We start from the raw sequence: 23,595 nt of genomic DNA, 5'->3' as shown, positions 1-23,595 counted from the left end.
GTCATCAGAAAGATCCGAGAGAGAGATCTGAACCAGTGCTAATACATTGACAGCTGTCATGGAGTAACGATCTGAGTGGAGTTAAATAGAGAAGCCAACCCAGCCGCAAACGAGGGCAGCTGAGGAAGCAACCTCAGAACCAGCAGTTCCACTCACAGCCACCAGAGGGAGTCCATGGACAGAACTCGCCGAAGTATCATTCATGACCACAGGAGGGAGTTCAAGAACGGAATTCACAACAGTTCTTATTCCAATGCAGCAGGCCACATTACTCCTTGCTTTGTCCGAAAATATTGTATAAGGGAATATAACACCAAGAAAATTCACAAAACTGATTTTTTTTTTAATGCTTTTCATTTTCTACCCACATACCCAAAAAAGTTATTACACAACAAAGTGAAGTATAACAGCGTTTTCGGTAATGTACCCTTCATCAGTCTAGAATAGAGTATGAGTGGAATGGCTTGGATGAGAAAAAATGCAGAATGTCCACTTATACCAGTATATGAATGTATGGAATCACTGGGCTGTCTAAGGATCTAAGGATGTCTGAGGAGACAGTGGAGATGACTATTGTCCATCGGAGAAGGAACCCAGTTGTACAACATGCAGTGGATATGGAGAAATGCGTCGTCATCTGATTAGAAGAACTGTACAACGTCACCCTTTTTGCACTGCAAGAGAAATTGTACGTCACACATCGAGACTAAGGCATCAGGGTCTAAACAAACCATCAGAAGGCATTTGCACAACAGTAGGCTACAAGTCAGATGTACAGCTACAGGTGCAAAGGCTATCATGGTGCAGAGCAAGAAGGAAAAAGAAGGCTAGAATGGCAGTCTATCCTTCTCAGCGATGAGCCTCATTTTTGTCCTGGATGTGATGATAGCTGGAGGTTGGTCTGAGACAACGTGGTAAACGCCATGAAGAGGCCTTTGCAGGGAGCATGACACCGGTAATGTTCCTGGGATCATGGTGTGGGGTTGGATAATGTACAGTAGAGGATTAATAAATCATGGCAAGAACAATAAGTTGTAGAATATCAGGTGCACCACTATCACACGAATATATCAGTAAATACTAATTAGGGTGCAAACTGAATCGTGGTATCCACCTCAGGGGCTCCTTCCCCTGCGGTGAGTGTACTGTTTGCCCATGTATGCCCCTACAAGGGATCATTTCCTCAACCCCTTTGACAATAGGGAACATCCTTTATATCAATACATTAATTGTAAGATGAGTTTCGTAATTTATGCTATTGTTTGCCCTTGTAAAAAAGTATATGTAGGCCAGACATCACAGGAGCTGAGAAGACGGGCACAGAAACATTTGTCAACCATCAATCTTGCCCTCTCAGACTCCAAGAAGGGTAAGGTCTTAACACCAATTGCGGCACACTATTTGAGGATGCATGGGGGCAAACCCACTAACACCTGCTTTTTTGGTCTACAGAAAATTCAGGGTAATGAAAGGGGTGGTAGCCGAGTGAGACTACTATTGCAGCATGAAGCTCGCTGGATATTTCATCTAAAAACCATTTCTCCATTTGGTTTGAACGAGGAGCTGCTCTATACTGGATTTTTGGGACAGGACTAAGACTGAAACACTGGGACTAAGGGCTCATTTCCACATGCAAGGCACACGTCCGTATCTCGCATGTGGAAACCAAGCTCTGGTGCCGGCACTCAGGAGCGGAGCTGTGCAGCTCCATGTGTTTCTATGCGGCCGCACGCTCCGCTCCACAGTGCCGGCGCCAGAGCTTGGTTTCCACATGCGAGATACGGACGTGTGACTCGCATGTGGAAATGAGCCCTTAAAGGAAGAATGGTCTCATCTTGGAACTTGGCTGCCGGATTAGAATCTTATTCAGGCTTTATTCAAGCTCCGCTCTTCTACTTTTGTGGTCGTTATATTTTCCATGGCATTGCCCCTCTGGAATTTCCTGGATCCATGATCATCGATGATGACACTACGCTCTGCACTGGACATGATGGGAACCTCTGGATGCTCAGGGACTTTCTCTTACTTATTATTTTTTTTCAGCACTTTTTTGAGTGATTGATATTATATACCGTATTTTTCGCTTTGTAAGACGCTCCGGATTATAAGACGCACCCCAAATTTTGAGGAGAAAAATAGGAAAAAACGTTTTTTAATAAATTGGTCAGGCGTCTTATAATCCATGCGTCTTTTTACTTACCAGGGGTTGTGGCTGTGGTGGATCAGGGTCCCAGGGTCGTTGCTGGAGGCAGGAGTGGAGCATTGCTGCAGGCTGGGATGAGGGGGTCTGCAGGGGGGCTCCTGTGCTGCAGGGGGGCTCCTGTGCTGCAGGCTGGGATGAGGGGGTCTGCAGGGGGGCTCCTGTGCTGCAGGGGGGCTCTTGTGAGGCAGGCTGGGATGAGGGGGTCTGCAGGGGGGCTCCTGTGAGGCAGGCTGGGATGAGGGGTCTGCAGGGGGACTCCGGTGCTGCAGGGGGGCTCAGGTGTTGCAGGGGGGCTCCGGTGCTGCAGGGGGGCTCTGGTGCTGCAGGGCTGTCTCCGGTGCTGCGGGGGGCTCTGCTGACATTTTGTGAAAGGCCAGAGCCCCCGGCAGTTCGTCCATGCGTTCCTTTATGACTGACTCCGGAAAAATGGCCGCCGGAATCTTGAGAGATGAGATCTCAGCACTGAAATCTCATCTCCCGAGATTCCGGCGGCCATTTTCCCGGAGTCAGTCATACAGGAACGCATGGACGAACTGCCGGGGGCTCTGGTCTTTCACAAAATGTCGCCAGAGCCCCCCGCAGCGCCAGAGCCTCCAGCATCACCCGGGGCAGCAGCGGACAACCGCGGCAGCGGTGGCGGGCGACATTGCTGGCGGGCGACAGCGGTGGCGGGCGGCAGCGGCGGCGGACACCCCCTCGTCCCAGCCAGTAACGGTAAGCGGTATATCCGCTTTGTAAGACGCACCCCCATTTCCCCCCCAAATTTGGGGGAAATAAAGTGCGTCTTACAAAGCGGAAAATACGGTATATGTTTTGGGTACATGTATAATGGTATCCATACCGTAAATAAGTTATTATGGTATTAATATTCTTTTTGTTATTATTTATCACTTATCTTGTATTTATTTGTATTTACTTCATCTTCTCTTTATTTAATTATCTATTTTTATGTATCTTTATTTATATTTATTTATTTTTCTGCTGGTCTGATTAATTATATGGCTGTATTATTTTCCAGGTTCCCTAGATCTCCATTGTGCCATCCTTTATGATGGATCATATTTCTTCTTAATTCCCAGCACTTTCCCTGTGCTTCTCTTGAAATCCACGGCATCCTGATTTGCCCCCACCCCTTCCCTTGTTTTGTTGTGCGGCCGCACACCGCGCTCGCTCTTATTGATTCATTCATTTTCCACCTTACAGCCGATTCTACCATCGGCGCATGCGCCAACCGCGGTCTTTACTTTTTGTTTATACATCTCCCTTCTCATTACTGCGCTTGCGCACCAACCCCCTGATCCACTTCCGGTTCTCCGGCGGGAGATCCTAACAATAGTAACTAACACCCTCCATTATCTTTTCTGTATTTATAGCAGATGCTTACCACTGACTTTCACTCCCTGATGAAGCTGCACAGCGGCAGCGATACGCGTGGGATCCTTCCCACCCCCGTCCCCTGGCTCCACGGCCTCCTGATACTCTGGTGGCTCTCGGCACTTCTATTCCTATTGGTACAGGCTCAGAGGCTTCTTCCTGCTGCTGGTTTATTCAGTTTATGTTCTGTTTGATGAATCCTGTCATGAATCACACTCTTTGAGTATCTCCAGGCTCTTTATTCACATCAAGTCTCAACCTCCATTACATGAATCCCGTGTACAACAACATCCAACAAGTTCCAAACAAAGAATATAGAACCCACATAAAAGTAGTGAGACCCCTAGAGGCCACATGAACATATAACATATTGCTACATCCTTTCTCTTTTAACTGGAGGAACAATAAAAGATACTAAACTAAAGTATACTATGACAAAGTTAGAAATTAACCTAGTACGTCCAGTTAGATATAATCTTTGAGGTGCGCCGGCTTTTTGCTAATTCTGCCAGCTCTGGTAATATAAGATGTGTCCCTTTCTACATCTGGTATATCTGGTAGTTCTTCTGATATTGTCTGTCTCTGGCCAGAGTCCTCACCCTGATGATCAGATGTCACTGTTGGTGCCTGACTTGTACTTTCTGCCTCGTTGTCTTGGGTGTCTGGATACTGTTCAAAAGGCCATGAATCATCTCTTTCTCGCGTTTTCCTCAAATATCTCCGATTCCTCCTTAGTCTTCTTCCGTCGTCTGTTAGAATTTCGTAGGACCGAGGTCCCAGTTTCTGGACAACCTTTGCCTTTTGCCAGTGTGTGTCAAATGTGCTGCTTGGCTGCAGCCGAATGTTGTCATTTCTCTGGAGCTCAGGCAGATCCTTTGCAGATTTATTGTAATAGAAAGCTTGCTTCGCTTGATTCTTCTGTAATTTAGCTTTGATGTTTCCCATCAGCTTTGGCTCTAACAGATGACACGCAGTTGGTACGAGTGTCTTTGTACGCCTACTCATGAGCCTCTGTGCCGGACTGCTGTCTAGGCCTTGGGTGGGTGTGTTTCTATGATCCAGTATAGACAGATATACATCAGCACCCGCCTGGTTTGCTTTCTGCATGAGTCTTTTGGCCGTTTTTACTGCTGACTCTGCTTTCCCATTACTCTGAGGATATCTCGGAGAAGACGTCTGGTGTTCAAATTCCCACTTCTTACTGAAAGTTTTGAATTCTTCCGACGTAAACTGTGCCGCATTGTCAGAGAAAACGATATCTGGAATGCCATACCTGGCAAAATGGGCCTTGAGTTTTTTAATCACTGTTCTCGCCCTTGTGTCCTGCACCAAATCAACCTCCCAGAAGTTAGAGAAATAGTCCACTGTAATCAGGTATTCTTTGTCATTCCATGTGAACAAGTCTGTTCCTATTTTTGACCAAGGCCTATGTGGAATTTCATGAGGTTGCAATGTCTCCTTTGGTTGCTTATCATTGCAGGATGCACATATTTCACATTGTGCTATGTAATTTTTTATGTGGTCATTCATTCCTGGCCAATAAACTGATTCTCGTGCACGACGTAGGCATCCTTCCATGCCTAAGTGAGAAGAGTGCAATGTTTTCAATATGTCTCTTCTGAGAACTTCAGGTATAACAGCCCTGTCTCCTTTAAAGATGATTCCTTGCTGCACTGACAATTCATCTCTTATGTGGAAGAATGGTGAGACTTCCCTCGGAGCATGCTGCTTGTATTTTGGCCAGCCCTGCAAGATGACAGTTTTTAAACTCTGGAGACTTTTATCCTTCTCTGTAAAAATCTGGATTTGCTTGACCTTTTCTTTTGACACTGCAAGGTAGTTACACATGTTGATGGTTTCAATGTCTTCCTCCTCATCCTTTGTGCTAGGAAGGTAAGCTCTGCTTAGCGTATCTGCAATCAGTAAGTCTCTTCCTGGACAGTACCCGATGTCAACATCATATTTCTGAAGTCGCAACAGCATGCGCTGTAGTCTCTTTGGGGCATTTAGTAATGGTTTCTTTGTAATACTCTCCAATGGTTTGTGATCCGACTGCACTGTTACCCGTCGACCATAGGTGTACTGGTGGAACTTCTCCATCCCAAATACCACAGCCAGTAGTTCCTTCTCAATCTGCGCATATCCCTGCTCTGTTGTTGTAAGGGCTCTGCTTGCAAATGTAATTGGCTGCTTGTTCTGCATTAATGTGGCCCCAAGGCCTTTTTCCGAAGCATCACATTGTACCACCACTTCTCGATCTGGATCGAAATACTTTAGGGTTGCTGTATCTGCAATGGCATTCTTTACTGCTCGGAAAGCAGTCTCCTGGCTTTCTGTCCATTCCCAGCGCACATCTTTGTGGGTTAGCTGTCTCAGTGGCTCACACATGTCTGACAGATGTCTGCAAAATTTTGAGAGATAATTCACCATGCCCAAAAATCGTTGTACTCCAGAAACATCAGTAGGGGTAGGCAAATCTTGTATTGCTCTCACCTTTTCAGGATCCACTCTGACCCCAGTTGAAGTCAGTCGATGACCAATATAGGCCACTTCTGTCATTTTCAATTTGAATTTGTCCAAATTCAGCTTTATGTTTTTTTCTCTGCATCTGACCAAAAATTGTATCATCTTCTGATCGTGATCCTTGATTGCAGATTCCATATTTTCACCTTCTCCCACTATCAGGATATCATCCGCTATTGTCTTCACTCCAGTAAGTCCTTCCAAAGCCTGCATCAATTTCTGCTGGAATATCTCTGGAGCAGGTTTTAGTCCCATGGGCATTTTCAGCCATTTAAAGCGTCCAAATGGTGAAGAAAATGTTGTCAATAAACTTGAATCTTCAGTCAGGGCCACATGCCAGAATCCATTTTTTACATCACATACAGAAAATATTTTAGCCTTTGATAAATCTGGTAGGACATCATCTAATGTTGGCATTGGGTAATGGTTTCGTTTCAGCGCCTTGTTGAGTGGCTTAGGATCAATACATATTCTTAACTTGCCCGATGGTTTCTGCACTATGACCAAACTGCTGATCCAATCTGTGCTCTTATGGACTGGTGCTATCATGCCTCTTCTCTGTAGATCTTGCAGTTCTACTTTCAGCGGTTGCATTAAAGCTACAGGCACTCTTCTTGTGGGTAATCTGGTGGGCTGCACTGTGTTGTCAATTTCTAGCCTATATTTACCTTCAAAGCACCCATCGCCTTCAAATACATCAGCATACTCTGCTTTTATTTTCTGCATGTCCAAGTTGTGCTCTGCATTTAGTTTTGGATTTTGTATATCCTGGGCAACTTCAACAGACATAATGTTCTGAGACTGTACTTTTATTAAGTCCATTGCCTGAACTGCTTTTACTCCCAGTAATGGTACATGGTTACCACCCCGTAACACGGTAAATTCAACTCTATAACTCTTTCTGTTACATGGGTTTCGTATTTTTAGCTTACATGTCCCCATTGGTTTCAGAACACTTTTGTTGTACATCACCAGTACCTTGTCAGTTGGCTCAATAGAAACCTGTTTGTTTAGCAGATCACATGAAATTACATTGCAGCTTGCTCCACAATCCAGCTGAAATCTAATGGGCTTCTCATCCAACAAGAATGTTGCATAAAGCTGCTTGGCATCCTTCACTACTGACTGCCCGACTACATTGACTTTCTCTGTTGTAGACTGCATTTGTAGCCATGTAATGTCCTCTGTACTGCCAGTGTCTGGTGTCACAGTGTGGAGCTGTCTGTACTGTTTGCCTCTTCCCTGCCTGCAGACAGCAGTGTAATGATTCTTCTTGCCACATGACCTGCAGGTTTCCCCATATGCTGGACACTTGGTTTTGTCTCTCTCATGTCTTTTCCCACAATACTTGCAGTGGACAGTGTTTATAGGGTAGTCTGGTCCTGTCTTTCCTTTCATAGATACTGCATGTACCTTGTCATCATCATTCTCACTGGTGCCTGCCATCATCTTCGTGCTGTGTGAGCTCAGCAGCCCTGCAGATTTGCATACATTTCTCTAAAGTCATGCCTTCCTCTCTCAGTAATCTTTCTTTGAGATGACTGTCCTTTATGCCACACACCATTCTGTCCTTGATTAGACTGTCCCTGATCTCTCCAAAGCCACATGTTTCTGCAAGTCTCCTCAGCTCTGTCAGATATCTGTCCACATTTTCACCATCCTCCTGATGTCTTGTGAAAAACTTATATCTTTCCACTGTCTCATTCTTCTTTGGGTCACAGTGTTTATCAAATGCCTGCACAATGTCTGCTAGGAGGAGGTTGTCTGTGTCTGGGAGCAAGGTGTGGGCTAATTCTCTGCCATTTTCCCCAATTAGGTAATAAAACAGCTTTACTTTCCATTTGTCGTCAGTGGGGCCCACAGTCAGATCCACATACAGTGTAAACTCTTCCTTCCAATGTCTCCAGGTCTGGGACAGATTACATGAAGTGACATCCAGTCTCTGAGGGGGCTTCAGACCAGTCTCCATTTTGCTGTACTGTCAGGGAATCTGTACTTACAGTTGCAGTGATCTGTGCAGTTCCAGCCTCATATAAGCTCTGAGAATTTGCAGGTTCTGTGCCCGGCTGCCACCATGTTCTGTTTGATGAATCCTGTCATGAATCACACTCTTTGAGTATCTCCAGGCTCTTTATTCACATCATGTCTCAACCTCCATTACATGAATCCTGTGTACAACAACATCCAACAAGTTCCAAACAAAGAATATAGAACCCACATAAAAGTAGTGAGACCCCTAGAGGCCACATGAACATATAACATTGCTACAGTTTACCAGATTATTGCATTAGGCAGCATTAGGATCTCTGGGGGTCTCTCACATATCTGTGTCTTTGGCACACATTAGACTCCCTTGCTCCGGATCCCACGGGTCCTGCTTTACTTTCACTTTCACTTTAATTGTGCAGACTTATATTGCTTGTCAATAGCATATCCTTTATTTAATGCTAATATATCTTACTGGTTTTTGGGGACGCCCAATTCTTGCCTCTGTTACTCAGCTATATGTTTATTGAATGCTAACCAATAGTTTAGTATTGGACCTTATATGGGTCATGTGTCTTTCTATGGGGAAGGGTGTGTTTTGTATGGTTTTAAATGATTTTAAATTGGTTGGTGTTTTTTTGCTGTAATAAAGTTTGCATTATTTCATATAAAAGGTGTGCACATATTTATGCATAGGCTTTCCCAAGTTCTTTTCAGGGCAAGAAGAATAATTCACAAATTTTGCATTTTTCAAAAGTTTAATTTTTATGCCCTTAAATCAGAGAGTCATATCACACAAAATAGTTAATAAATAACATTTCCCACATGTCTACTTTACATCAGCACAATTTTTGAAACATCTTTTTTTTTGTTAGGAAGTTATAAGGGTTAAAAGTTGACCAGCGATTTCTCATTTTTACAACAAAATTTGCAAAACAATTTTTTTTAGGGACCACCTTACAAGAGAAGTGACTTTGAGGGGTCTATATGGCTGAAAATACCCAAAAGTGACACCATTCTAAAAACTGCACCTCTCAAGATGCTCAAAACCACATTCAAAAAGTTTATTAGCCCTTCAGGTACTTTACAGGATTTTTTTGAATATGGAAATAAAAAATAAACATTTACTTTTCTTTCAGAAAATTTTTCATTTAGACCTAATTTTTTACATTTGCAAGGGTAACAGGAGAAAATGGATAAAACAATTTGTTGTACAATTTCTCCTGAGCATTCGGATACCCCAAATCTACTGTTTGGCCACACAGTATGACTTGGAAGGGAAAGAGCGCCATTTTACTTTTTGAAATTACTGCAGTGCGCAGGTGCTGGGCCTCTTTGATCTTTCCCGGCGCTTGCGCATTGCAGTACTTTCCTCTGCCCTCAACAGGGAAGATAAGTACGCTTGTGCAGGAGCGCGGTGCCTGGGCACAATGAAGCAACAGGAGTGCGGCATCGCAAGAAGATGAGAGGACCCGGACCTGCGACACCCATCGGACCGGACCGCCCCCGGGTGAGTATAATAAAAGTTAATTCCTTATCTTGCAGGTCAGACCAGGGGCTTATCTACAGCATTATAGAATGATGAAAGGCGGTGGCCGTATCTTATATCGGCCAAAACTGCTGACAGGTTCTCTTTAAAAATATATTTTTACACTTAACTTTTATTTTTGTTTTTGCTTTTTTACATTGTCCCATCCTGGAACATCACTGTATGGTGTCAGATCACTGATCTGATACTCTGCACTTCAGAACAGTACACCAGGATCTTACAGGCCGGGAAGGAGGCGCTCAGGTCCTGATTAGTGATGATTGAGTGTACTCGTTGCTCGGGTTTTCCAAAGCACGCTCGTGTGGTCTCCGAGTATTTGTGACTGCTCGGAGATTTAGTTTTCCTTGCCACAGCTGCATGATTTGCGGCTACTAGACAGCTTGATTACATGTGGGGATTCCCTAGCAACCAGGCAACCCCCACATGTACTTAGCTTGGCTAATAGCTGTAAATCATGCAGCTGCGTCAACAAAAACTAAATCTCCAAGCAGTCACAAATACTGGGAGACCACCCGGGCGTGCTCTGGAAAACCCGAGCAACGAGTATACTCGCTCATCACTAGTCCTGATCTCAGCAGGCGCTCACAAGCCACCTTCCCTGCAGGACCCCACCACCATCTTGCGGACGGGGGTCTCTGTTGTGAATTCTGCTCTTGGGCTCCCTCCGGTGGTTGTTAATGGTAGTGCAGTTGTCTTGGGGTTGTAATCCAGGGCAGGTGTTTCTGCTTATTGCAGCTCTACTAGGTATTTAGGTGTGCAGGATCCATTACTCCTGGCCAGTTGTCCATTGTTCTTGGAGGGATTGCATCTCTCTCTGGTTCCTCATGCTCTGCTGCCAATTCAGCTAAGATACTGTAAGTGTCTGTTTTTTGTCTCTGTGCACACATGCAGTGTGCTTTGCAATTCAGTGCAATTCATTGTGTTTTTGTCCAGCTTAGACTTTGTTTGGATTTTTCAGTCATGCTGGATTCTCAGGAGTTGCAGATATACTTGCTATGTCTTTAGTTAGATGTAGAATATTTGTATTTTCTGCTGTGGATATTTTTAGGATTTTAATACTGACCGCTTAGAATTCTGTCCTATCCTTTTCTATTTAGCTAGAAGTGCCTCTTTTGCTAAATTCTGTTTTTCTGCCTGCGTGTGTCTTTCCTCTTATACTCACAGTCAATATTTGTGGGGGGCTGCCTATCCTTTGGGGTTCTGCTCTGAGGCAAGATAGAATTCCCTTTTCCACCTATAGGGGTATTTAGTCCTCCGGCTGTGTCGAGGTGTCTAGGACGTGTTAGGCACACCCCACGGCTACTTCTAGTTGCGGTGTCAGTTTAGGGTTTGCGGTCAGTACAGATACCACTTACTCCTGAGAAAGTCTCTCATGCTGCTCCAAGGTCACCGGATCATAACAGGTCTCCATGGAGACCATCAGGACAATGCAATCACATCGCATTGTTCTGATGGAAGCGCGCAGGGAATGAGTTCCCTGTGCGATGCTCCTCTATGCCGTTGTCACTACTGACAGCAGCATCAGAGGGGTTAAATGCCTGTGATCGGTGCTACCACTGATCATGGGCGTTACTGCAGGGTGTCAACTCTCACACAGAGCTGACACCTGCATATGATCGCCGTGGTGCTCAGCATGAGGCAGCGCAACCGTGCCGCCGAATATATACTGCTGTTTGCGGGAACGCAGCTCCCACAGAGCAGTACATGTACAGCGCATGTCGGAAACAGGTTAAGGGATTAATAGTATTGCTACCAAAGATGTAGGCCAATAGTAAAGTGAGCTGGACCGAAACCAATGTATGATATGGCTGAAGTCCGTTCAGTGTACAGAACACAGAGCAGGTGTTGGTGCACTCGGCAATGGTGGATCAGGGTGTAAGTGTCACTGAACGGTATGCTCATTCACTTATTAATTTGACTTATAATCCATTACATGATTCTTTGATTCCAATTTTTATGTTCTCTGCTCAAACCGACACTGGAACGAGTGCTAAGTGCGGAATAGTACGTAGGCGGTGTTCCATGTATTCATGCCAGTGGCACCTCCTTGCCTGCACATGAAAGCATATGCAGCGGTAAGTATACGCTGCTCATACGACAGTTGACAGTGCGCAAGGTTGGACGCCATCTAAACCAAATGTGCAGACTCACAGGAGTGCGAGGTCAAATTGTGATAAATCACAATAGATATAAGATCAGTTAAAAAGAGACTTGATTTACCTGTCTCCAAAGATTTTGTCAAAAGCGGACACACGGAAAAGAACCTTAAATTTCGTATCATTGATCACGCTCCACCACTTAGAAGAGGAGGTAGGAGGGTAAAAATGCTGAAAACTAAGGAGTTACAATGGATTTTCAGACTTAAGACTTTAAAACCAAATTTAGTTTGCACATGTGCACTACATTATGCGGATTCCGTTTTTGTAAATGGCAATTACTTTTTCCCAGGCATCACCGTGCATTCGCGCAATGGCGATATTTTGATTGGACAGATACTGACCTGAGCAATCGATACTATTGAACGCCAACAGTGGCGCTCTTGTGAATAATATGATGGGGTGAGATATTGGATTAAAATATGTAACACCTGTGGATTTATGAATAATTCTATTTGATGAATTTTATGTATTGTATGCATCTTTCTTGCACATTATATGAATTCATGATTATGCACGTTCAGCAATTCCACTCATGATAGGATTCCGAAACAGACATGGATGAATACCACAAGACCATAGAAAAAAAAATCAGACACGTGTCGATACCATTAAGAACCAGTGCATACGGAGCAGACTTTCCAGCCTCTGCCACCAGTGCGAATCACCAGAAGAAAAATGGCAAATGCAATAGCAAGCGCATCAAAAAGGAGGCACCTAAAATACATTATATGCCATACACGGGCAGTAACAAGGGCCGATGCCAGATCTACTTGGGACAATACTGGAATAATTTCTGAGTAGAGGCATCTGAAGTAGCCTAAAACCCCAATAACTGAGCTACAGAGCGGGATTACCGGCACGGGGGAAGATATTAATGCGTACAGTGGAGAGGAAACGCACAGAAAAACTCAACTGTACTTGTTCATAAACTAAACTAAAAAAAGTGCCTGGTTTATGGTGTGCAGAGGTCTTGTAGGGAACTCACAACTGGCATTTGTTTTAATCTTTGCTAATATGCAGATGCCTTGGCCTTCAGGTAAACTTAACCAATTGCTGTGCTGCCATAGAAGAATCAGGAAACAAACATTTTGAGCCGTTTTCTATCTTTTATTAGTTCTGCATTTGAAGTAGTCACTTACTGATCCTTTTCACTTCTTTCCACGACAGCATCACTCGAGGCATCGATAATTACATTTAACAGAACATAGAAGGAAAGACACATTGGAAGGGATTAGAGCGTGTGAAAGCTGCAGCGCAGCAGCATCTGTTCTGGATGTCTTGTCTTTAGTCCAAACCGGATCGGTCCTAAGTTATGCGAAGAATTCCTTTTAGTTATCGAGAGGACTGAGCCAGCTCTTTGAACTAAGGTAAAAAAAAACTTACATTTTTCCGTGTCTTTCCTTTTTTTCTTTTATGCCACATAGTCCACTTTGGTAGCAAAATACAATAGGGAAAAGATCTACCAGTGATATTTGTCCATAGTGTCGGAAGGAGGCTGTCCATTATATATGGGCAAAATTTACAAACATAGAGTAAAAAAATAGTTTGGAACTGGTCATTTGAGGACTTCTTTCTGCACGATTTTCCTCAAGGGGTTAAATTATACATCAGAAGGCACTGTTAGGCAGCAAGTCTTTCTTACACAATTATACTCCAAATCTTTCACATTTTATTGCAATCTGAACATTGTGATGGCTCCGTTCTCCAATGTATAACAAGACCTGATTAGTGGCTAAAATGTTACTTACATTCTGAACATAATAAAGGCTTCTACCCTGTGTGAACTTTTAGATGCTTTACGAGACTGGATTTCTGGCTAAAAGATTTCCCACATTCTGAACATGAAAATGGCTTCTCCCCAGAGTGAATTCTTAGATGTGTCATAAGATTTGATTTCATATTAAAACATTTTCCACAAACTAAACATGAATATGGCTTCTCCCCTGTGTGACTCCTAAGATGTACAAGAAGATTTGACTTCTTGTTAAAACATTTTCCACATTCTGAACATGGAAATGGCTTCTCTCCTGTGTGAGTTCTTTGATGTTCCAAAAGAATTGATTGCCGACTAAAACTTCTTCCACATTCAGCACAGGAAAATAGCTTCTCCACATTGTGATTGTTTTCATGTTTTACAAGATTGGATTTCTGTCTAAAACATTTTCCACATTCTGAACATGAAAATGGCTTATCTCCCGTGTGGATTTTCAGATGTGCAACAAGACCTAGTTTCTGATTAAAACATTTCCCACATTCAAGGCATGAAAATGACTTCTCATCAGTGTGAATTTTTAGATGTTCTACAAGACCTAATTTCTTCCTAAAACATTTCCCACATACTGAGCATGAAAATTGCTTCTCCTCAGTGTGACTCATTTTATGCTTCACCAGATTTGATTTATAGGTATAACATGCCCCACATTCTGCACAGGAATATGGCTTCTCTCCTGTGTGACTTCTTAGATGATCCAGAAGGTTTGATTTCTTCCTATAACATTTCCCACATTCTGTACAGAAAAATGGTTTCTCCCCTGTGTGACTTCTCCGATGATCCAGAAGGCTTGATTTCTTCTTAAAACATTTCCCACATTCTAAACATGAAAATGGCTTCTCCCCAGTGTGACTTCTGAGATGTTCTATGAGACTTGACTTTTGACTAAAACACTTCCCACAGTCAGGACATAGAAATGGCTTCTCCTCAGTGTGAATTCTTTGATGTGTCACAAGATTTGATTTCTGGGTAAAACATTTCCCACATTCTGAACAGCAAAAAGGCTTCTCTCCTGTGTGACATCTTAGATGATCCAGAAGGTTTGATTTCTTGATAAAACATTTCCCACATTCGGAACATGGAAATGGCTTCTCTCCTGTGTGAATTCTAAGATGTTTCAGAAGATTTGATTTCTGAGTAAAACATTTCTCACATTGAAAACATGCAAATGGCTTCTCCCCTGTTTCACTTCCTGGACGATTCTCAGGAGAACCTTTAGGAATAAAGTGCTGTGCACATTCCAAAGATGAACATGGTTTCTTTCCTGTGTGAGTTCTTTGATGTCTAACGAGATGCATTTCTTTGGTAAAAGATTTCCCACATTCTGCACATGAAAATGAGTTTTCCTTTCTGTGAATTTGCTCACTTAAAAAAAGATTAGATTTTGTATTTACATTTTCCCAACATGAAAATATTTTCGCTGGTCTATTTCCAGTTCCTTGTTTGCTAATCTGCGATTGATTAGACAAAAGTTTTTTCTGACTGTTGGTATCGGTGGATACGTATCTGTTGTGAAAGACTGTAGGTACATTAGGAGTTATTGAATGAGCTTTTGTGGTATTGTCATCCAAAAGGAGATTTCCATGACAGCTTCTCATCCAGTCTTCACCTAGAAAAATAAATATTAAATTACTTTTTCATGGAAAATATTTTTGTAATTTGAAGACTTTTGGAAAAACATGGCTAAAAAAATCAATCAGGTAAAATTTGGATAGGTGTTATGTAAGATAGAGAATAATACTTAATGATGTCTAAACAAGCAGATCAGAGAGGAGACAAATAATAGTGATTTATGACAAGTAGAGTGTGAGAACGCAACGTTTTATAGAGACAAAGGACACAACGTTATATACTCATAGAAAGGACATGATGTTAGAAACAATTAACATAATCATTACATAAATTACTAATAATGACCATGAAAACAACATTTTTCTGATCTTTCCCTAATAATAGGGACATTTAAAGTCAAACAACCTCTTACCAGTCACTGACACTGATGTGGTATTTTTGAGTCCATATGTCGTTCCAACAGGATTTTCCTAGAAGAATCCCACATTTTACATATGAGAAACAAGAAAAAGAATGCTCTTTTATTACATGCTGACGAACGTCATCAACCTCCTAGAACAAATGGAATTATGTACCCTAAAGTTTCTCCTTGCATGGCGGTCGGAAAGGAGTAACATTTAACCAAGTATTTTACACATAAACAGAGCATTAGTTATTTCTCTGCATGAAATTAATTTTTGTGGGGTGGGCGCTGTGCTTAGTATCATCATTGTTGAAGAGATACAGGAAAGATATATATCTTTGTACCGTGTTAGCCAGTAGATAGAAAAATATTTAGAATTGAGAGTCCTCAGTGATTGATACCTTTTAATGGCTAACTGAGAAGATGGTAACAAATTGCAGCTTTCGAGACCACTCAGGTCTCTTCGTCAGGCATGGACTAATACAACATCTGAAGAAGCACATATTTATACACAACAAAGCACAGAACTATCAATACGGGAGAGTGATAAACAGTTGTGTCCATAAATATTGGAACAGTTTGTAGATAAGGAGTGAATGTTTTATTGTCCTCTGATTGGGGACTGAATCCATGTTGTGATGCCCCCACAAGGTCTGAGGAGCAAATTCCTTAATTGATGTAAAAAGACATAAATCCATGCGACACATTCATTCCTGCACTGTGTGTCAAAGGTTGTCATAAGTTTATACTCCCAGATTCTCCTGTCTCTCTCTTCATTGTTGAAGAGGTCATTTTTGTTCTTTCTGCTATAGAAGCAGTCAAATGGCATTATTCTATCTGTCTATGATTTAGATGTACACTGCAAAACTATACATTCATTCACATTACATCTCAGTTTCCAAGCACAATACAATGTTATATAAACCTAGAAACAATTTATACTGACCACAGGTGACAGGATCTGCTGGAGCCTCCAGTACTCGGCGCGGCGGCCGGAGATTAGTAGAAGCCTCATTATATCAATCTATAGAAGATTTACAGAAATCTCATTTCATCTACCTGATGATCCCGGGGGACATCTTCCTCCTTCTCTGGACGATCCTGGGAATACAGAGGACTGGGACTTCTCTCCGGGGGATTTCTCAGACTGGATCCATCTATAGGAAATAACCGCAGTGACTGAATACATTGTCTATATGTGATGAGCAGATGATGGGGAATCTAGACGACTCTCACACCTGTTCTCTACAACCCAGGAAGGTCTCCTCTTACCCGGAGATGTGATGGACCGGTGATCCTCCATCATGGCGTCCTTGTACAGATCCTTGTGTCCTTCTATATACTCCCACTCCTCCAAGGAGAAATAGACGGTGACGTCCTGACACCTTACAGGAACCTGACACACACAATGACCCGCCATTAGCACACCCCTCCCCCGGCGTTATTGTATAATGTCCCAGCATTCCCGGCAGCACTCACCTCTCCGCTCAGCAGCTCAGTGATCCTATTGGTCAGTTCTAGGATCTTCTGCTCATGTATCAGTGAATGAGGTGGAGGCTCGGTGATGTCACTCGGGGTCCTGCTCCGCCCTCCTGACACACGGGGGGTCACACACTCCCCAGACGACGTCTTCACTACTGTGTGATCCTGTGTATGGGGAGACGCCGATCACTACACAGAGGCCAAGAATCCTTCACCTTTCCCGTCATTTCCCTGCTTTATTCCTAGAGATCAGAGTGATGTGAAGATCTCACCTCTCCAGTGATCCAGTAGATTATCTCCAGGGTGAGGTCTAATATCCGAGCAGCCATGTGGTCTGTGTTCTGCTCCATCCTCAGGGGGTCACTGATGGAGAGGACCATCGTCTATTAAAGGGACTGACTCCTGAACATAAGGAACCTGAGGAAACAAGATGTTCTGAGATGAAGTATCTCACGATTTGAGAATACTGTGTGTATCATACAATGGAGGTCTCAGTTATTCTCAGACTATCATGGCATCTACAAAAAAAGGAGAATTTCACATTATAAACATGTTCGGTTTTGCTGGAGTAGAGAGAGTGTAGGAGGGGGAGCCAGGGAGGTAGCCATGGCCAACAGCAATCCCTGTATCACTCCCTGGACCCCCTCCTGCATAAGTTCACATTTCTCTTCTGCGTTACCTCTGTGCCGACGCTCTGTGCCATCTGGACTTGCCTAGTAAGGGGATGTATTCCTCACAGACGGTTCCGAAATAAAGGAGACACACTCCGGCTTTACTTCAATATGGACTTGTTTACTCAGCACAACTTGCTCAAATACAGGAACTTCGGGTATCACAGTCAGTACCTTCTTCTCTGTCCCTGCTCTGTCCTCTCCTTCTCTATATTCAGCCCTGGGTCGGAACTTATCTTCCGGTCCCACAGAATCTATTCCATCTGGAATTCTTGCCTTACATGGGAGAGTCCTACACCGCTTTACCCCGGTTCTAAGAACTGTCGCCCAGGCAAAGACCTGCCACATCTTGCTTGTGCTTTCCGACTGAACAAACTTCTCTTTCTCTCTATGGGGACAGATTCCTTTAGCTGTGTCCGCAGCACTGCCGCACTTCTTCCTCCTAGAAGAACCTCTCTGTGCAAGATGCTGTATGCAAAATTATTAGTTTTTGACTTATTCTTATTCTCAATTCTGTACTGAGCACATTGTCTCTCGCTAACATTACAAAAGCTATTTTTGTATACTTAGCTCAGAATAAGTTAACACCATATAGAGAGAACACGTGCTCTATGGGACATATATAATCACCTCTCTCAGGAGGTGGGGGGGGCACGTGGGGGCAGTCACCTTGGGCCTTCTCTCCTTCATTCTCTACGGACTTCAGACTACTCACAGAAGGAATGAACAGCTGGTAGCCATGATGACTTCTACTCCATGACAAAGACAGATGCCATTTACCATTCAGAATCTCAAATGGACAATCTCTTTGTAACTACTTCACCTATTTTATATTTTGCTGCAATGTGTTTTTTTTTGTGGACAATCCAATAAACCACTACATTTTTTATGAAAATATGATGACATTTTTCTTTAAGAGTATCGCATCTGGTAAAGAGTCCTGATTAAATAAATGTGTGAAATAAGCATATTTAACACCAGGTAGCCCAGTGGGCTGCACAGGCGCCCAGACCCTGACTGTCGACTAAAACCAGGAAACCTAACTGTTCTTATGCCACTGTGCCCCTCCTACTCTAACTAGATGCTACAGTGCCCCCCTCTAATGGCCAACTATGGACACTACGCCCCTATCACTATACTGGGCCCGAGGACAAACTTTCCCTCACACAAATTGTGCCAAAACACACATATATGTATATATATTGAACAAAAAGGGAAACGGCACAAAAAGATATAAAAAAGAGGACTTTAATGCCCTGTGGCCACGCCACAGGGTATTAAAGTCCTCTTTTTTATAACTTTATGTGCTGTTTCCCTTTTTGTTCACTGTTTGAAAGGCCATTGGAATGCTGGTCAGGGAAGCGTGCACGCTTTAAGGTATTTTTTCTGGTGCTGTTCCTCTTTATCTATCTAGTTATCTATCTATATACAGAGAAATATACAGACAGTATAGCAATGCTCTTGTACAAGTGCCGGCGCCAGAAGAGCGATTTCACCTGCGAGACTCGGCCGTATCTCGCGTATGTGTGATCCCGGCCTTATATGAATGTGGCGGCGGATGTGTAACACAACCAGCACCCGCCGCGTAGAGGGGAAAAAGTCACAATTTCCGCAAAAGTCCACATTAATGTGCGACACCTGACACATCGATCTGATCTCCCACTCTCATTGAGACCCTAAATAAAAATGCTTAAAAAGTTGCGCTGCTGTAATTGGCACGGAATTTATCACTAAGGTGCGACATTTGATAAATATGGAGAGGCGCCGTCGAAGGATGCTAAGAATTTGGTAAAAGTTTTGCCATTTTTGATAAATGTGAGCCGAGATGTTTAGTATCGTGTTTATTTCCTTGTGCTCTGCGGAATATGAAGATAATAGGGCTGTCAGTTACTGACAGTCTCCACCAGAAACTCTGCTCACCGGCTCCTCCAGAAAGAAGTGTCTCCTGGCAGTTGTGATGTCACCTGACGGGACGGAGCCTCCAAGGATGTGGTAGAGATGTCAGTTGTAGGGGAGGAGATTTCCCTCCACAGCGCTCTGCTGCTCCACAGGAAAGTCTGAAAAATGAGGCTCCACCATGTACGAAGCGGCAGAAAATTATCTGCACATGTTGTATCCGAGCGACTGCAGGACCTGTGGTGATGTCACAGTCATGTGATCAGTCACATGAGGAGTAAAGCAGTGAACATTTTTTTCAGCACTTCCTGTCATGTGATCATGTGTAGGTCTGATATCCACTAACATGAGTGTAACTGATCACATGACTGTGACATCATCACAGGTCCTGCACACGCCAGGAGTATCACACTGTGATATTACAATTTCCCTCGGGATCAATAAAGTTTAGCGTATCGTATCAGTATTCTTGTTACCTGACAAGGCCTGTTTGTAATTACAAGACTGCATAAATGTAATGACTCCTTAACATAAAAATGGTCTCTTCAGAGAGGATGAAGACTAGAACTCCAGTGCTACCTATAGAAAGTAGCAAAGGGTTTGGCTTTTATGCTAAGTCATGTGACAAGGCCCCTCTAAAATGTAAAGTGCTGCTGAATATGTCAGTGCTATAGAAATAAAATTATTATTATTATAAGGCTTGTTAAAGGATCGATATTGACTTTTAGGATTGCAGCTTCCTGTAGGCGGTGCTAGAGTTCAAGCCCTCATCCTCCCTGAAGAGACAATTTGCATATTTCCCAGAGGAGCATTGCAAGGTCTTAAAAGTCTCCTCACCTTGGCATGCCAGGCTTGACATGTCACCCTCCACAAGGAGAAATGTTACCTCTTGGATCCCGTTAAATAACCTGAGACCATCCGCATCAATGGATGATGTCCTGAAAATAATAACGAACACAACAACAAAGCACAGGCAATTCACATCCATTACCTAAATGTTATTCAACTAGGTTTCTTAGTTGGAAATTATTGTATTTTTGAATCAGGTTTTTAAAAAATGTCTACTTGTTGTCTTCGTTTTCTCATGATCCGTGTATCTATGTCTGGTTTGAGGTCTTGTGCTGCAGCTGTCTGTCAACCAAAGAGGAGGTGGTCATTGCTGATGCGACATCTGTCAGAGCTGTGCTTGGGTAGAGCTCTTGAAGCTGTGCCCTGGGTATAATTGACAGATCTGTGCCACTGCCTAGGAGTTGCTGAACAGTGGTGCGCATCGGAGCTCAGAATCCAAGATGGCACCCCCTCCATATGCTGGCTCCTCTGCTAACTGCTGGCTGCATTCTATGGTGAGAGGCAATGTGGTGGTTGCAGACAGGTATGGACTGGAGATGAAATTCAGCCCTGACATTTGAAATCACACAGGCCCATGTTGTCCCTGTCCCCAAGAACCAGATGGGGTGTCTTGAGAACACCGATTCTGTTAATAACGTAGCAGACAAGGCGGCTCACGGCCCTTCTGGCATTTTCCAGAATTGCCAGATGGCCAGTCCGGCCCTGGTTGCAGGTGAGGAAAGTAAGAGAGCCAGTCCTACTGCATCCGGATGACACTAGCCACATCAAATGATTGTTGGAGTTTTGATGTGGACCTTCAGTTTGAAACCTGCTAAAGATTGTAGAAGCTACGGCCACGCTTCCTTCAAGACCTTATGGTTACTTAATGCATTGTCATGTTTCAAATGTTGTTTTATCCAATTTGTGGCCTGCAAAAGTTAGTTAATTGCAGGGTTAAGAATTGGAGCCAGCCCATGGTGGGAGGTGTTATCTGTGCAAAAGGAACTCAGATGAAAAGTGCTGGAAGGAGAAGGACGTATGGTTCTAGTTTGATCAGAACCTACATTGAAATGGGTGTTGTGTGTGAAGAAAGGGAGACCATAATCGAATAGTATGTTCTCGAGTAAGCAAGGTGGCAGATGGATTCCTTCTTATCTCAGGCAAGTGGGGGCATACAGCAAATGTTATCTATACTAGATACGAAGCGAATGTGTAGCCAGACCTGAGGGTCGTAGAGGAGAAGATGGCCAGGCCGGGACATTGAAGATACAGTGACATACCAAGCAGCGGGTGGCCCATATCAAATGAACTTTGAGAATAGTAGTGAGCAGTGAGGTCGTCACATAAAGGGAAGATGGAGGTTCCTATAATGGTTTGCCCATCTAGTGCAGCATGTAACTGAAGTAATGTACCGATATGTAACCGGGAATTTCCTGCCTCTAGATTGTGACAATAGCCGGCTGGATAAAGATCATTTTCTCCCCGCTGCACTCGGCTGCGTGCAGGCGCCGGACAGCAGCAGAATTTGCAGGTTAACAGCGTTCTTCCTGGTGACAGGTTCCCTTTAGGCGTTATGCCTGCTATCTGATGTATATAGTTCACATCGGTTTCAGTAAAGTTTATTTTTGGACTGTGGTCTCCCTTGTTCACCTCTTCTTCATCGGGTCCTGCCATGTCATGTGAAGCATCAGCGTGCGGTCTGCAGCGGCGTATCGCTAAGGTAAAGACTCACTGAGCCATGATCCACATTTTTCTGTAGTGTGGCGGGGCATGGATGTAGCCCTCGGCCATGGCCGCTCCGCCTGTTACAGAAGCTGTGACCCAATATATAAGAATGTGATTTTAACCCCCTAAACCCTGGGCCATTTTCCGTTTTTGCATTTCTGCTTTTCGCTCCTCTTCTTCCCAGAGCCATAACTTTTTTTCAGTTTTTGTAGCAAAAGAAAAAGAAAGGAGGGCACTCACCGATATGTAGCTTGACTTGCCTTTATTAGATATCCATTAACCCCTTCACCCCCAAGGGTGGTTTGCACGTTAATGACCAGGCAAATTTTTACAATTCTGACCACTGTCCCTTTATGAGGTTATAACTCTGGAACGCTTCAACGGATCCTGGTGATTCTGACATTGTTTTCTCGTGACATATTGTACTTCATGATAGTGGTAAAATTTCTTTGATATTACCTGCGTTTATTTGTGAAAAAAATGGAAATTTGGTGAAAATTTTGAAAATTTCACAATTTTCCAACTTTGAATTTTTATGCAATTAAATCACAGTGATATGTCACACAAAATACTTAATAAGTAACATTTCCCACATGTCTACTTTACATCAGCACCATTTTGGAACCAAAATTTTTTTTTGTTAGGGAGTTATAAGGGTTAAAAGTTGACCAGCAATTTCTCATTTTTACAACACCATTTTTTTTTAGGGACCACATCTCATTTGAAGTCATTTTGAGGGGTCTATATGATAGAAAATACCCAAGTGTGACACCATTCTAAAAACTGCACCCCTCAAGGTGCTGAAAACCACATTCAAAAAGTTTATTAACCCTTCAGGTGTTTCACAGGAATTTTTGGAATGTTTAAATAAAAATGAACATTTAACTTTTTTTCACACAAAATTTACTTCATCTCCAAGGGTAACAGGAGAAAATGGACCCCAAAAGATGTTGTACAATTTGTCCTGAGTATGCCGATACCCCACATGTGGGGGTAAACCACTGTTTGGGCGCATGAGAGAGCTCGGAAGCGAAGGAGCGCCATTTGACTTTTCAGTGCAAATTTGACTGGAATTGAGATGGGACGCCATGTTGCGTTTGGAGAGCCACTGATGTGCCTAAACATTGAAACCCCCCACAAGTGACACCATTTTGGAAAGTAGACCCCCTAAGGAACTTATCTAGAGGTGTGGTGAGCACTTTGACCCACCAAGTGCTTCACAGAAGTTTATAATGCAGAGCCGTAAAAATAAAACAAAAATTTTTTCCCACAAAAATTATTTTTTAGCCCCCAGTTTTGTATTTTCCCGAGGGTAACAGGAGAAATTGGACCCCAAAAGTTGTTGTCCAATTTGTCCTGAGTACGATGATACCCCATATGTGGGGGGGAACCACCGTTTGGGCGCATGGGAGGGCTTGGAAGGGATGGAGCGCCATTTGGAATGCAGACTTAG

At 43.3% G+C, this 23,595-nt stretch overlaps 1 pseudogene across 1 annotated transcript in view; it reads right to left on the bottom strand.

Annotated features, from left to right (window-relative positions):
• Positions 1 to 12,536: 12,536 nt before the first annotated feature.
• Positions 12,537 to 23,595, bottom strand: part of LOC143804208 (uncharacterized) — a 34,160-nt pseudogene continuing 23,101 nt past the window's right edge. The window contains exon 8 of the transcript XR_013220995.1: positions 12,537 to 14,747. The product of XR_013220995.1 is annotated as an uncharacterized LOC143804208 (transcript). The remainder of the gene's footprint in view (positions 14,748 to 23,595) is intronic.

The sequence above is a fragment of the Ranitomeya variabilis genome, chromosome 2 (assembly GCF_051348905.1).
Source record: "Ranitomeya variabilis isolate aRanVar5 chromosome 2, aRanVar5.hap1, whole genome shotgun sequence".
NCBI classification, from domain to species: Eukaryota; Metazoa; Chordata; class Amphibia; order Anura; family Dendrobatidae; genus Ranitomeya; species Ranitomeya variabilis.
Note: the sequence above shows the minus strand (reverse complement) of the source record. Positions and strands in the feature narration are given on the sequence as shown.